The sequence below is a fragment of the Hemiscyllium ocellatum genome (assembly GCF_020745735.1).
Source record: "Hemiscyllium ocellatum isolate sHemOce1 chromosome 27 unlocalized genomic scaffold, sHemOce1.pat.X.cur. SUPER_27_unloc_10, whole genome shotgun sequence".
Lineage (NCBI taxonomy): Eukaryota > Metazoa > Chordata > Chondrichthyes > Orectolobiformes > Hemiscylliidae > Hemiscyllium > Hemiscyllium ocellatum.
Window position 1 is genome coordinate 594,263 of NW_026867477.1, and position 16,047 is coordinate 610,309.

Consider the following 16,047-nt stretch of genomic DNA (forward strand, 5'->3'; position numbering starts at 1 on the left):
AGAGTGACACAGATGTACAGCACGGAAACAGACCCTTCGGTCCAATTCGTCCATGCAGCCCAGATATCCTAACCCAATACAATCCCATTTGTCAGCACTTGGCCCAAATCCCCATAAAACCCCATATTCATATACACATCCAGATACATTTTAAATGCTGTTATTATACCAACCTCCATCACTTTCTCCAGCAGCTCATGCCGTACATGCATCACCCTCTGCGTGAAAAGGTTACCCCTTATGTCCCTTCTATATCTTTCCCCTCCCCTCCCGAAACCTATGCCTTCTAGTTCTGGACTCCCCCATCCCAGGTAAAAGAACTTGTCTATTTGCCCTATTCATCTCCCTCATGGTTTTATAAACCTCTATACGGTCACCCCTTAGCCTCTGACGCTACAGAGAAAATAGTCTATTCAACCTCGCCCTACAGCTCAACCCTCCAGCATTGGCAACATCCTTGTAAATCTTTTCTGCACCTTTTCTAGTTTCACAACATGTTTCCTATAGGAAGCAGACCAAAATTACATGCAATATTCCAAACGTGGCCTGACCAATGTTCTGTACAGTGGCAACATGAGCTCCCAACATCTATCCTCGATGCTCTGACCAACAAAGGAAAGCACACCAAACGCCTTCTTTACTATCCAATCTGCCTGCGTCTCTACGTTTAAGGAACTATCAACCTGAACTCCAAGGTCTCTTTGTTCAGCAACACTTCCAAGGAACTTACCATTAAGTGTAAAAGTCCTGCTCTGATTTGTTTTTTCCAAAATGCAGCACCTCATATTTATTTATTTATTTATCCAAAAGCCACTTCTCAGCCCATTGGCCCATCTGATCAAGGTCCCGTTGCAATCTGAGATAACCTTCTTTGCTTGCCATTTCACCTCCAATTTTGGTGTCGTCTACAAACTTACTAACTATACCTCCTCCGTTTACATACAAATCATTTATATAAATGACAAAAAGTAGCTGACCCAGCATCAATCCTTCTGACACACCATTGGTCACAGGCCTTCACTCTGAAAAGCAACCCTCCATCACCACCGTCTGACTTCTGCCTTCGCGCCAGTTCTGTATTCAAATGGCGAGTTGTCCCTGCATTCCATGAATTCCTGAAGAAGAGCTCATGCCTGAAACGTCGATTCTCCTGCTCCTTGGATCCTGCCTGACCTGCTGCGCTTTTCCAGCAACACATTTTCAGCTTCCATGAGATTAAACCTTGCTCACCAGTCTCCCATGAGGACCCTTGATGAACGCCTTCCTGAAGTCCATATAGATCACGTCTATTGCTCTGCCCTCATCAATCCACTTTGTTACTTCTTCAGAAAACTCAATCATGTTCGTGAGACATGATTTCCCAAGCATAAAGCCATGCTGACTATCCCAAATCAATTCTTGCCTTTCCAAATACATGTAAATCCTATCTCTCAGGATTCTCTCCAACAACTTGTCCATCACGGATGCTAGGCTCACAGGTCTATTGTTCCCTGGCTTTTCCTTACCACCTTTCTTAAATACTGGCACCACATTAGCCACCCTCCAGCCTTCCGGCACCTCACCAGTGACTATGGATGATACAATATCTCAGTGAGAGGCCCAGCAATTACTCCCCCAGTTTCCCACAGAATTCTAGGGGACTCCTGATCAGGTCCTTGGGATTTATCCACGATTATGCATTTCATGATATCCAGCAATTTCTCATCTGTAATATGGGCATTTTTTCAACATGTCACCACCTACTTTGTCACATTCTATATCTTCCATGCCCTCTCCACAGTAAACACTGATGCGCAATATCCGTTCAGTATTCCACTCCAACCCTCCCATCTACTGCAGCTCCACACAAAGGCCGCCTTGCTGATCTTTGAGGGGCCCTATTCTCTCTCTTGTTATCCTTTTGTCCTTAATGTGTTTACAAAAAACCTTTTGGGGTATCCATGACTCTATTTGCCAAAGCTATCTCATGTCCCCTTTTTGTCCTCATGATTACCCTCTTAAGTATGCTCATACTGCCTTTATAGTCTAAGGATTTACTCGATCTCTCTGTCGATACCTGATACATGCATCCTTCTTTATCTTAACCAAAATCTCATTTTCTCTAGTCATCCAGCATTCCCTACACCTACCAGCCTTTCCTTTCACCCTAACAGGAATATACTGTGTCTGGACTCTTGTTATCTCATATTTGAAGGCTTCCCATTTTCCAGCAGTCCTTTAACCTGCAAACAACTTCCCCCAGTCAGCTTTTGAAAGATCTTGCCTAATACCTGAGTCTTCCGCCAATTTAGAACTTCAACTTTTTGATCTGATATATTATTTTCAATCAGTATTCTAATGTTAATAGAATTATGTTTGCTGGCACTAAGGTTTTGCACCCTCGCCTGTATGTACATCCACATTGTGAATTAGAAAATGTCCTTGTACACACTTAATAAATTCCTCGATTTGGCAGATAGGTAAATGGGCAGGAGCTATACCTTGGGTCCACTCTTCCTTCATTCCCACCAACCCTAACACCATTCCTACCCCAATAGTCTAACGGCACTTTCCCCTGCAACTGCCGAATGTGTGACACCAACCCATTTACCTGCTCCCTCCTGACTATCCAAGGGCCCAAACTTACCTTCCAGGTGAAGCGACAGTTTACCTGCACTTCCCACAACCCAGTCTACTGCATTTGCTGCTGACATCTACATTGGGGAAAACGAAGCATAAACTGGGCGACTGCAGCACAGAACATCTACGTTCTGCCTGCAAAAAAGACCCTGAGCTTCCAGTTGCCTGCCAATTCCACACCCCACCCTGTTCCCTGACCAACATCTCTGTCTCAGGTTTGCTGTATTGTCCCAGCGAAGCTCAGCACCAGCAGAACGAAGTGCACTGAATATTCCACTTAGGGACCATACATCCCTCCGGTCCCAATATCAAATTCAATAATTCTAGGGCCTGAAATCCATAGTATCCTCGTCTCTACCACACACACCAAGCCTTGTTATCACATAGTCTGTCATTACACACTACCTATTCTTAGCCACGAACAGTCTCTATTAACAGTTATTCACCCTCCCACGCAGATCGTTATCAACTCCCTTTCCTGTCCAACAGTTCTTCCCTCGCTTTGGGGTATGTCCTGATCTATCATTTACTGCATCCGCCTTCCTCCCACAATATCTCCTGCATATAAACCAACGTTTTCCCAATCACCATCAGTTCTATGGAAGGGTCACTGGCAACTCCTGTTTTTTTTTGTTTCTGATATACAGCATCCACAGTTCTTTCAGCTTTTTATTGAGGTAGGGTTGGAAATTGTTTCGAGAGACAGAAGGAGAGGGGGGAGAGACAGAACAGACATGAACTGTCGATTCCCGTTGTTTCTCACAACGGAAAATCATTGCAGTGCGATCACTGCCCTTAAGCATGAATAGAGGTCGCTAGTTACCCGTGAGCTTGCGGCGTAACGGTAGCGTGTCTGTGTGCCGATCTGAAGGTTGCGTGTTTAAATCACATCAGGCTCACTAAAAATCAGCTCCTTACATTTCAAATCAAGAAAGGATTACGTTCTTTGCAGAAACTTCTGATCACGCTTTGCTGTCAGTTTGATTTGTGAACACTGTGTCAGGGAGGTGATGTTATGCTCAGCGCCCCCAGTTCATCACGGGATTTAAACACAGCCATTTCGTTCAGTTGCTGACAGTGCGGTGTGAATAACATAATACCGATGCTTTAACAACATAATCCAGAGACCCCCAGCTTTATGTTTCAATTTATCAGGAGCGTGACAGCGAGTTCAGATAGAAGTGTTTCCCACCAACAGTAAATTCTTTCCTCTTAATGGGCACAGTTAAAATTATCTTTATTCAACAGAAGGAGCGGAAACTACAGTCTGACGGCCCCTCTCCACATTAACGGTGAGCCTGAATTTTATAAACGGTGTCAGTAAAATCCAATGGTGGACACTGATTTGGTTCGATCGGTTTTTTTTGCCAAGCGTAATTCACCGAGAGGATGCTGCTGTGTGAAACAGCGTGGGGAATTACTGCAGGGCTTCCTGCGCATGGAACACACCGCAACTGATGTGTTTCACCTTCACCAGTTTATTCCTATCTCAGAGAAGAGAGTTTTGATGATTGGGATCATAGGAGGCCGACAGATAACATGAGAAGAGCACTCAGACCTTCACAAGCCCGTGTATCAGTATGGGATAGCAATCTGCATCTACTGACTGGAAGCACAGCAAGTTGGAGTGCTGGTGGGTCTATCACACAGGAGAAAACGGCTTCGACAGATCAACTGGAGTGGCTCCCAATGCGCAACTCCGCTCACCTCAACTGAATAACTGTAAACAAATTACTCAGTGATTCAAATGAATCCTCAGTTTTGAATCTGCATTGTGTCATGTACCTTCGAGAATGATGTCAAAACACCTTCATTGCTGTGATGGAGTATCCTGTTGGGCAGAATATATCCGTTGTCAAATTTCCTACATTCTGTTGGTCCCACTCCGGTTTCACTCAGAATCACAAAATGTGTGACAGCGCAGACTGAGGCCATGCAGCCCACCTTAGCTCTGCTGGTTCAACACAATATGTAAATAACTGTCTCATTCTGTCGCCTTCTCCCTGTAAATCTGCACATTGTTACATTGAACATGTCCACCGAATTCCCTTTTGTATCCATTGAATCTGCCTCTTTGTCACTGTCAGACAGCGACTTACTGACCCCACTCCCTGTGCGAAAACGGTCTTCCTCATGTCACTTTTACTTATTTTCCTGATGACTTTCAATCTCTGCCAAATCGTCCTCAACATAGGATACAGAGAACAGGAGACCCCTCAGACTGTCACCTCAACTGTGCGCATTGGGCCAGTATATCACTGTGAAATATTTATGTCGAAGCTTTTTTGGGAAGCAGATGAGAAGGCGAGGTGCATAACAGAGCGCAGTTATACGGGAAAGCTGCTGAAGACGACGTTGAATGAATAGGAGAGAATGGTCTCTCTTTTGGGTTATGGTCCCAACACGCCCGCGTTGTGCCATTCTCCTGCATTGCTCGGCAGTTTTTCCAGAGAAGTATTTAGCTTTTCATCTGGCGTGTGGCAGGCACGTTTGAGAATGACGTCAAAAGATCTTCTCTGCTGTCGTGTCATATGCCGTTGTGCAGACATATCGCCGATGTGCAAAAATAAACTCTGTCTAAATTCCCACATTCTGTTTTTCGAACAATGATTTCGCTCAGAATCACTAATTTTCAAAATTCCAAATATTCATACTTTAAGAAAGTGCTCATAGAAATGGTTAGTGAACACCTGGAAGAATTTCTACCAAACTTACCTGGGGAATTTCGCTTTGAGGGGTCTTGAAGTTTAAGTGGAAGGAAGGGAAGTTTGCCTCGAGGCTGTTTAATGCGGAGATGTGTTCTCCATGTAAACTGGTGTTAGTTGACCATCCCAGTGCTTCCTGATACAGCGCTGCCTGACCCCCAGGGAGGTTTACTCGTAGCAACTGGAGTGAATCCAGAGATGGAGCAGATTCTGCAAAGGTGCTCAAATACTTTCTATCTCTCTTTTAGGTATTTTCCTTGTGTATTCCTTCAGTTTGGCACGTATGCAGTTTGTACCCTAGAAAATGATTGCTTTTTTCCTCATGTTCACAATTAAAAGTGTAGTTTCTCATGGAACTGAGCCGCATTGAAAGGATCGGCATATTGATATATATATATATATATATGTACACGTATTTAGTTTAAGATTAAATTAGATTTGAATGAAGTTTTCCTCGAAACACACCTAAGCCTATCTGGCTGCATGAAGGTTTTCAGGTTTCTGTGTGCTGGGTATTATGTGATCAGCAGGCATCTGGCAAACTACAGGAGCTGCCACCTATGTTATGTTCGTTTTAGTGTACTGCCAATGATCACTTATCTTGTGATTTTTTTGCAGAAAGACGTGCCGAAAGAAATTCGAAAACAAATGATACATCAACTTCTGACAGAGTCACTTGATTCATTGGATCTTGAATATCAGCAGCCATTCAAATCGAGAAGACATGTTTGCTTTAGTTTGCTTGAGAGATTTTGGACACTGGTGTGGCAGGAAGAATACTGAGACACCGAGTGAAGGAGATTCAGTGCGCTGACTGTGAAAAGTGCTTCACACCATTTACTCAGCTTGGGGGAATCAAAGTCTCACCCCTCACGGTGGGGATAGACTATGTCCCCGTTCTGTTTGTAATTTCAAACACAGACCAACACAATGTAAGCTCCCCCAATGGGGAAACCGTGGAAATGTGGGGACTGAGGGAAGTGATTCCCTTCCCCATCCGTGCTGGAAACCCACAGACACATTCACAGCGGGGAGAGGCCATTCACCTGCTCAGTGTGTAGGAAGGGCTTCAGTCGGATCAGCCATCTGCAGACGCACGAGTGGGTCCACAAGGGAGAGAAGCCATTCACGTGCCCCATGTGCGGGAGAGGGTTCACTCAGACAGCTGCACTGCTGACCCACCAGCGGCTCCACACCGGAGAGAGGCCATTCACCTGCTGTCAGTGCCGGAAGGGCTTCACCTGCTCCTCCCACCTGCGGAGGCACCAGTGAGTTCACGTGCCATCGCAGGGTGGATGGAAGGAGCTATGGCCGAGTGCCGCTAACAACCCAGCTCTGGGGACTCACTGGTTCGAATCACGCTGCGGCAGATGCAGAATTGGGATTCGGTCAGTAATCTGGACTTCAGAATCTCAGAATGGAACTATTTTCAGAGGGCAAAAACCCATCTGATTCACTCATGTCCTTTTCAGTGATGGAAACTGCCGTTGCGGAAAAGGATTCACTCAGTCGTCCCAGCTTCATGCTTTACCGGCTGTACGAAGGATCCAGTTACAAAGGGACAACTCAACTGACCAATAATAAAGAAAGTGTGGTGGGGGGAGTGGGGGTGAGTGTGTGCACTTTGAGCTTGAGGTGTTTTTTTTTAAGAAAACCTACTTTTTGTACGCCTTGTGATGTGGAGATCTGAAGCTGTAACAAAGTTGGGTCGCAGTAAAGGTGACCTGAACTTACCGTGAGGCTTAAACTCTCATTGAAAGCTGTGAGATCCAACAGCTTCTCGTTCTTTCAGCCACCAGCACCGAGTTTCCAATGTTGTGTCTCAGAAGGAGCAGTGAATGAGTAGCTAGCATTGTTCAAAATTGTAAATATTTCAGGACTGCAGGTTTATTGTTTCATTGGCATTGCAAAGTTTACTGGCAACAGTGGGAGGTGTGGGCTGTATTCACTGGAAACAAAGTTTTAAAATGACACAAACACCAGGGTATAGTCCAACAGGTTTATTTGGAAGCACTAGGTTTGGAGCACTGTTCCTTCATCAGGTAGCTGTTGAGTGGGATGGTAAGACACAGAATATATAGCAAAAGATTATAGTGTCATGCAACATAAATGATATATTGAAGAAACCTGTTAAGTCCTTCATCTTTTAAAATGGGTTGCAGATTTCGGTTCATTAATCTGTAAATCCCAGAACGTCTTTTTAGTAACATTCTCCAGGTAACTTAATGTTTTGTAAAGGGAGGTGACACCTCAGGTCAGACAACGCATGAGAGCTGTGAGGTTAGAGTCTGTCTGTATCCCAGTCTTGAGTTAGACTGGTTCTATTTCCAAATATATAGTACTGCAAATGCAATTCACCCCAAAGACGTCAATGTGTGAGTGCATGCATGAGACAGAGCGTCTGTGTGTGTGCGTGTGATGGAATATAATTGTGTGAGAAGGTGTGTGCATGGAGGTGAGTGTGAGGGGTGTATCAATGTGTGTCTGAGAGTCTGTCTATCAGAGAGGGTCTGCACAACCGTGTGAGTACTTGAGTGTGTGTGTGTGTATGTGAGAGAGAGAGAGAGAGAGAGAGTTTGTGTGTGTATTGTGTAGCTGGGTCTCCTATCGTGAGACATGAATCCAAGGTCTCTGCTGAGGTCATTCTCGTGTGCTCCAAACTTGTTATCAGCCTCTGCTCGGCCAATAGAAATGATCAAGCAGTTAAGCAGTTTCACAACACACCCTGGAGAGGGCAAGGTGAAGGGCTTATGTCTGAAACGTTGATTCTCCTGCTCCTTGGATGCTGCCTGACCTGCTGTGCTTTTTCAACAACATACTCTCGACTCTGATCTCCAGCATCTGCAGTTCTCACTTTCTCCTCATGGGCGAGGTGGGACTTGTCTTTTATTCACTCATTCACTCTTACAGCCTGACCTTGGTTGTGGCTTAACTGTGCATATATCAATGCAAGTTTCAGAAAGATTTCTACAGCTTGTTTTTTTAAAAAAAAGAACATTCTTCCAGACTTTAACAACGTTTCTGAATATATGATTTTAGCTATTCTCAATTTTAAAAATCAGCCATTTCTCGCACACCCTGTTTCCCAGGTAGAATCGTCACCACCCATTCTCTCTCTCTCTCCTTAAAAGGGCTTGATACAGCGATCAAAGAGGGCTGAGGCAGCAGAAAGGACGGGTACGGACGCTGGTGGGGATAGAGAAGGGAGAGAAACGGAGAGGGGGACAGAGGTTGAGAGGTAGAGAAGGTCTAAGGTTCAGAGGGTTATGGGGAGAGAATGGGGGTGCAATGTGAGGAGAGGGAATGGGCATGGGGTAGTGTGCGGGGAGAAAATGGATGGGGGGGCAGAGTGTGAAGAGAGAGACAGCACAATCCTACCTTCCCCAGAGCTGGTATCAGTGTCCCACGAACGAACCCACTCCTCCCACAGCAGATTTGGGGCAATCATTTCTCAATATACTCGTGGCTAAGGCAGTGGAATCATATCATCCCTCATGGCCATTCACACCATCCTTCTCAACAGCATCCCATCCAGATCCATTCGATTATGCAGCAGCTCTGCAATTCCACATAGCTATTTCCTGATGAAGGGTTTTGCCGGAAACATCGATTCTCCTGCTCCTCGCACGCTGCCTGACCCGCTGTGCTTTTCCAGCTCCACACTCTCGACCCTAATCTCCAGCATCTGCAGTCCTCACTTTTGCCCTGTAGGGGGTGAATGTTCTATGCCGAGTCTTTTGAATCTCTTCAAATCTTTCCTCCTCACCCTAAACCTATACCCTCTAGTTTTGGAATACCTCTACCCTGAGGTAAAGGCAGGAACGTTGAGCAGCCAGACAAAATGCACAGGGAATAAAACATTTCGGGAAAAAAATAGCGTTGGCATTTTTCTCTCGTATTCGCATTTGGACACTTAAAATTTGTCATGATCTGGAGGTGTCCGTGTTGGACTGTGGTGTACAAAGTTATAAATCACACAACACCAGGTTACAGTCCAATCGGCTTGTTTGGAAGCACTAGCTTTCGGAGCGCCGCTCCTTCATCAGGCGGTTGTGGAGGAAAGATCATAAATTCTGTGTTCCCATGTTTTACTCCACAACCGCCTGATGAAGGAGCAGTGCTCCAAAAGCTCATGCTTCCAATAAGCCTGTTGGTCTATAACCAGATGTTTTGTGATTTTTAACTCTAAAATTTGTCAGTAACACCAGCATCGTGACAGAGCATACTGAGCATGCTCGGCGGTGTCAGTAAGCACTGCGCATGTCTGCCGGTGTCAGCAAAGTACTGCACATACTCCTGGGTGTCCGCAGAAAAGGCGCACGAGCTCCTTTCCATGGACCAATGGAGAAACTTGGAAGATCCGAAGCAGTCTGGTCCTCCTGCCAATCAGAGTCAGCCGTTGTCGAAATGCGGAAGTTGGACCGTGAGCTCTGAATAAAAAATGCGGTCTGCAGATGCTGGAGATCACAGCTGAAAATGTGTTGCTGGTTAAAGCACAGCAGGTTAGGCAGCATCTCAGGAATAGGAAATTCGACGTTTCGAGCATAAGCCCTTCATCAGGAATGATGAGCTCTGAAGCCGCTGATGCTACTCTTTTGTCACTGAATGAAGATTAAACCTCACCCCTGACTATAAATTCCTTCCTCTGTCTAAAATTTGTGAGTATAATAGTGTTTTTGTCACCATGTTTTCCATTTTCTTTTCATACTGGGGTTCAATTATTGATTTATAGCAACTGAAAGGAAAGAGTGAATCGAGGGAGGGGACAGACTCTGGAAAAGTTGATCCAGGTCTGTGTCTCACTTTGCAAACGCAGTGCCACAATTTGAAGGTATAGCCTTTGATGTATGTAAAAAAAAAGCAGAAAGGAGATGCATTGCTTATGTAGTGATATGTTGAGATGTGGCGAAAGTGAGATGCTGGAGATCAGAGTTGAAAAGTGTGGCGCTGGCAAACCACAGCAGGTAAGGCAGCAATTGAGGAGGAGAGTCGACGTTTCGGGCATGAGCTCTTCATCAGGAAAGATGTGTGGATGGACAAAGGGGCCTCGGCGACCTTCGAAACCAGTTACTGCCAGTTGTCAGGCAGGTGTAGCAAGCAATGAGCAAAGCAAGTGATATATTAGCAAGAGGAATTGAGTTCAGAAGTGTGGATGTCTTTCAGCAGTTAGATCAGTCATTGAATGTATTCAAGGCTGAGTTCACTTGACTTTGAAAAACAAAGAAGTGGATGGTTATGGGGGAAGACAAAAATTGGTTTTAAGACCAGGACAGAACAGTTACAGAGTCATACAGCATAGAAACAGACCATTCAGTCCAACTGTGCTGACTGTGTTCTGAAACTAATCTAGTCCCACCTGCCAGTGATTGGCCCATATCCCCCCTGTGCTGTGACAGCCACAGGCTCCATTCGCCTTTAATTGTGAAGTTTTACTCATATATCTCTAAACAGAGCATACACCCGGTCACACGTAGCCTATGGGAATAAAACACCACCGACAATTTCCCGAACCAGGACTGACTTTGCACAGAAAACATAGACATTTTAAATGAATAGGGTGCCATTCATTTTAAGATCAGGTGAACTTAAGACGCATTGTGTTGACTTAGAATTGAGAGATCCTTGACACACACACACAGCCGAAATCTTCACTATTATCAAATTGGAATTAAGGCTGGGTAGGCTGAGATGTTTTTTTTCCGCTGGAGCAGAGAAGATTGAGAGGAGAAGTTTATAAAACCATGAGGGGTATAGATAAGGTTAATGGAAGTTGTCTCTTCCCGAGGATGGGGGATTTCAAGAGCTGGGGACACATTTTTACGGTGAGGTGAAAGAGATTGAAAAACAGACGTGTGGATCAAATCTTTTATGGAGAGGGTGGTTCGTGTGTGGAATTAACTTCCAGACTAAGTGGTGGACAGGGGTACAATTACAACATTTAAAAGACATTTGGATAGGTACATGAGTAGGAAAGGTTTTGAGGGAAAGGGAAAGAATGAATAGGCTGGGGTAGTTTAACCTGGGGTGTAAGAGACTGAGGAGTTGCCTTATAGAAGTCTATAACACCATGAGGGGTATAGATAGGGTAAATAGTCAAGGACATACCCTGGGTTGGGGGAGTCCAGAATGAGAGAGAAAAGGTTTTAAGTGAGAGGAGAAAATTTTAAAAGGGACCCGAGTAGCAATCTTTTCATGCAGTGTGTGTATGGAGTGAGCTGCCGGTGAAAGTGGTGGAGACTGGTAAAATGGCAACATGTAAAAGGCATCTTCATGTGTGTAAATATAGAAAGAGGTTAGAGGGATATTAGCCAAGTGCTGGCAAATGGAACGAGATGAGGTTAGGATATCTGGTCAGCATGGACATGTTGGATTGAAGGGTCTGTTTCTGTGCTGTGCATCTCTATGACTATTACAACTGGATACAGACCTGGAGTAGGCAGATTGCACTAGTTTAGTGGGTCACCATGGACTGGTTGGAACGAAGGGTCTGTTTCTGGGCTGTATGACTCAATAGCATCGAATAAATGAGGATTAATCGCAAAGAGGTGACAAAGGTTTCAAACACCACCTTAGTTATAAAGAAGGGGTCCATACACATGTACCTAAGGACTGTGGGGCACTGTGAGGTTCAGTAAATCAGACAGTCAGCCAGCAATCTTTTTCTGGGAGACTAGTCTCGAGAAAGGAGTAAGTCCTATATTCCTGAAGACATAGATGGACAGGACAGTGAAGAAGGCTTTTGTCAGTCAGTGCACTCAGTATAACAGTTGGGAAGTTATGTTCCAGTTATCAAGGACGTTGGTGAGGCCACACTTGGAGTATTGTGTTCAGTTTCGTTCACTTGCTATAACAAGGATGGTATTAAACTGGAAAGAGTGCAGAAGAAATTTACAAGGATATTTCTAAGACTCAAAGATTTGAGTTATAGGGAGAGGTCTGACAAGTTCGGACTTCTTTCTTTAGAGCACAGGAGACTGAGAGAAGAACATTAAAAACGTATCCAAGATCATGAGAGGCATGGGTAGGGTGTATGCACTCAGACTTTGTCTTGGAATTGAGGAATCGAGGACTAGAGGACATCAGTTTAATGTTAGAGGGGAAAGAATAACAGGGAATCTGAGTGGTATGCATATGGAATGAGCTGCTAGTGAAAGGTGGTTGAGGCAGGTACATTAACAACATTTAAAAGGCACTTGGACAAATACATGGATAGGAAAGTTAAAAATCACACAACACCAGATTATAGTCCAATAGGTTTAATTGGAAGTACACTAGCTTTCGGAGTGATGCTCCTTCATCAGGTGATAGTGGAGGGCTCAATCCTAATGCACAGAATATACAGCAAAAATTTACAGTGTGATGTAACTGAAATTATACATTGAAAAATTGATTGTCTGTTAAGCCTTTCATCTCTTAGAATACAGTGATAGTTTCACTTCTTTCATGTGTAAATCACAAAACCTTTTTGAAAAAAAATTGCATCCTCGGGTTAGCTGTTAACAATGGTGATAGCTAGACAATATGTTGAAGGTGTTGGCCCCCGTGTTCTCTGTCTATGACCTGATGTTTAGATTAGAATCAATCTAAAAAGTGAGATAACAGAGTTTTACATAAATTCATGCAGTTTTTGAGCTAAGTACAATGTAACCCTGCAAGTACAAATGCACCCCACAAAATGTATGTGTGCATGTGGGTCTTTGTGTGTTTGCATGTGTGTGTGTGTATGTGGTGAGTTCAGAGTGTCTTAAGTCTGTGAGGGGGTGCATGTGTGTGGGTGTCTGTGTGCACGTATTTGTGTATAGGAGTGTGTGTGTGTGTGTGTGGGTGTGTGTGTGTGTGTGTGTGTGTGTGTGTTGTGCAATGGTGGTCACCTGTAAATGTGATAATAGACTTCTATATCAACTTATCGGACCACACCCTTCGACCAGAAGAGATTGAAGTCCAGAGTAGGGGTCTCAACGTCTGCCCAAGCAACAAAATGGACCAGTTGGATATCCACCAGAACGAAGGACCCGATACCCAGCATGAGCAAAACCAATGTAGTGTACAAAATCCCATGCAAGGACTGCACAAAACACTACATTGGACAAACAGGAAGACAGCTAACGATCCGTATCCATGAACACCAACTAGCCACGAAACGACATGACCAGCTACCCTTACTAGCCACAAACGTGGATGACAAGCAACATGAGTTCGACTGGGACAACACTACTATTATAGGACAAGCCAAACAGAGAACAGTCAGGGAATTCCTAGAGGCATGACACTCATTCACTGATTCAATCAATAAGCACATCGACCTGGACCACTGCAACGGACAGCTGGAACTGACAACCGGAAGCGGCAGATTCAAATCACTACAAATGCCGGAGGAAAGATCACAGAAGCGCTTCACAGGAGGCTCCCAAGCACTGAGGATGTCACCCAGACAAGGGACGAAACGTCTGCAAGACAAATTCCAAGCTCGGCGAACAGAACCACAACAACAGAAAGTAATGTAGTCAAAATGTTCCCACGCCTGAAAGGATCGGCAACGATTCGGCAGAGTTTTCAAGTCATGAGGAAAAGAACTAAAAGTGACATTAGGAAGAACGCTTTCATACAGGGAGTAGTTGGGGTCAGCAAATCCGTAACTGACATTGACAAAGAGGCAGATTCAATAGACGCAAACGGGAATTCGGTGGTCATACTTAAAGTAACAATGTGCAGAATTACATGGAGAAGGCAAGAGAATGATACGAATACAGATACACGTTTACTTACGGTGTAGAACCAGCAGAGCGAAGGTGGGCCACATGGCAAATGTTATGACTCAGAGTGAAATCACAGGTCGACCAACAGAATTTAGGAATTTAGAAAAAAGTTGAATTTTACACAGCCTCCATACTTCTGCGCAACAGTATATTATTACACGACATCAGTGGAGGTCTTTGATAACAGTATCGAACATGCATGCCACACGCCAGACAAAAGGCTGAAGGGACCTGTGGAAAGCGCACATTCACAGAGACAAAGAGAGACAAATGGCGACATATATTGAGGTCGACACTGAAAGGACGAATTCTCCATTCGACATGGATGCTAACTGATGGACATGAAAAGAAAAATGTTATCATTTAAGCACAGCCGTTCACTAGCTCAGGGCAAAAGAATACAGCATTAGGGCCACTAATCTCCTTTTAAATTTGTAAATGCGAAGTTAGTAAGTGAGTGAGAGATTTTGATAAATACGCTGATTTGACAGGTGAATATGAGCATTTCCCCGGTGTTATAACATATCAATGCAAAGATAACATTAACTCTGTTACGCTCCATAGATGCTGCCATGTCTGCTGAGTTTCTCTATCAATTCATGTTTTTGTTTCAAATTTCCAGCATCTGCAATCCTTTATTTGATATTGACCTGAATAGTTTTTGGGACAAAATCAATCCCTGCCAGCTTCACATAGTATTTCATGCTTCTAAAAAAAAAATCAGAAATGTTGCCATCGTGACAAAGGAAAGGTGCAGAATTCTCTTTCTCTGGCCCGGACTGGGACCCTTAGGACAGCGTAAAAAGCATAGTATCCTAAGCACTTGATTACCGGTGGAGCGAGCCAATGTATATTTGTTCAATTGCACTGTTTTTGCCTTTTCATTTATGACCATCGTCGCTGCAGATTGGTGTCTCCCTGTCTTCGAGGTTTTACAACGTACAGAAAGACCATTCGGTCCACTGTGCTGTGTGGATTATCAGACATCGATCTGTCCTTGTCTCAGTTTCCAGGATTTCGCCCATAGCCTTGTGTATTCTGATGTTTCCGGGGCTAATGTCAATGAGATTCTCCCTGTGATCTCACAATGACACAACAATGGGCCTGAAGTCTGATATGGTCAAACTGTGTTGAAACCCCATTTAGGAACTAATCGTCATTTTATCCACAGATGTAGACACGCAGATACATTCGCGGACAGGGGCAGTGATCTCAGGATTATACCCACTCCATGTGCTTCATGTCCACCAGTTTCTCCAATAAAAATCAGAGGTAGAATACAAGCCACTTTTCCAGACAATGAGAGCTGGGATATGGAATAGACAGTGAATTGAAACAGTCCCACATGCAGCTCATGTGCAACTTTCAATTCCCCAAAATCCACCGACGCATTCGCTGCGGCGCCTGGCAATCTAAGAGGACAGCACCCGGCAGACATTCCTCACTAAAAACAACTGACTCACGGGAAACTCTAAATACAATCATGACGCATTTCTTCCTGCTTCTGTCCCTATCTCATCTCCAGCTCGATCCGAACGTCCAGCTCTGAGGTCAATGAGCAGCTTGATACAAACACAGGCAGATCGTGAAGATAACCTTTACCTGGAAAGCAGGGCCAGGGAATGTCAGACATAAGGTATTGGGAAGTGATGAGCTTCCCACCAGTCGCTGATTCCAACCAGTTCCAAAGAGGGTGAATATTTATCCCCCTCCACAGATTTGAATCTTAAAGAAGAAACTAGGGATCAAGGTCCCATTTTTTTGGACAATATTTCTCAACTGGAGTTGGCAGGGCTCGGACCAGCGCGGGGAAACGGCAAAGCATTTCACGACCATCGCATTAACTACTCGGCCCACGAATACACACCCACACTGACAGCTTTACTTCCCAGGTCTCTCTGCCTGTAGAGTTGAGAAAGAGTGCACCACCAGACCAAGGAAGCAGCGGGAGGGAGAGCAGCGGGCAC

At 44.5% G+C, this 16,047-nt stretch overlaps 1 protein-coding gene across 1 annotated transcript in view; it reads right to left on the reverse strand.

Moving 5' to 3' along the window:
* LOC132807201 (zinc finger protein 229-like) overlaps positions 1-16,047 on the reverse strand; it is a 427,695-nt gene that overhangs the window by 187,475 nt on the left and 224,173 nt on the right. The window lies entirely within an intron of this gene.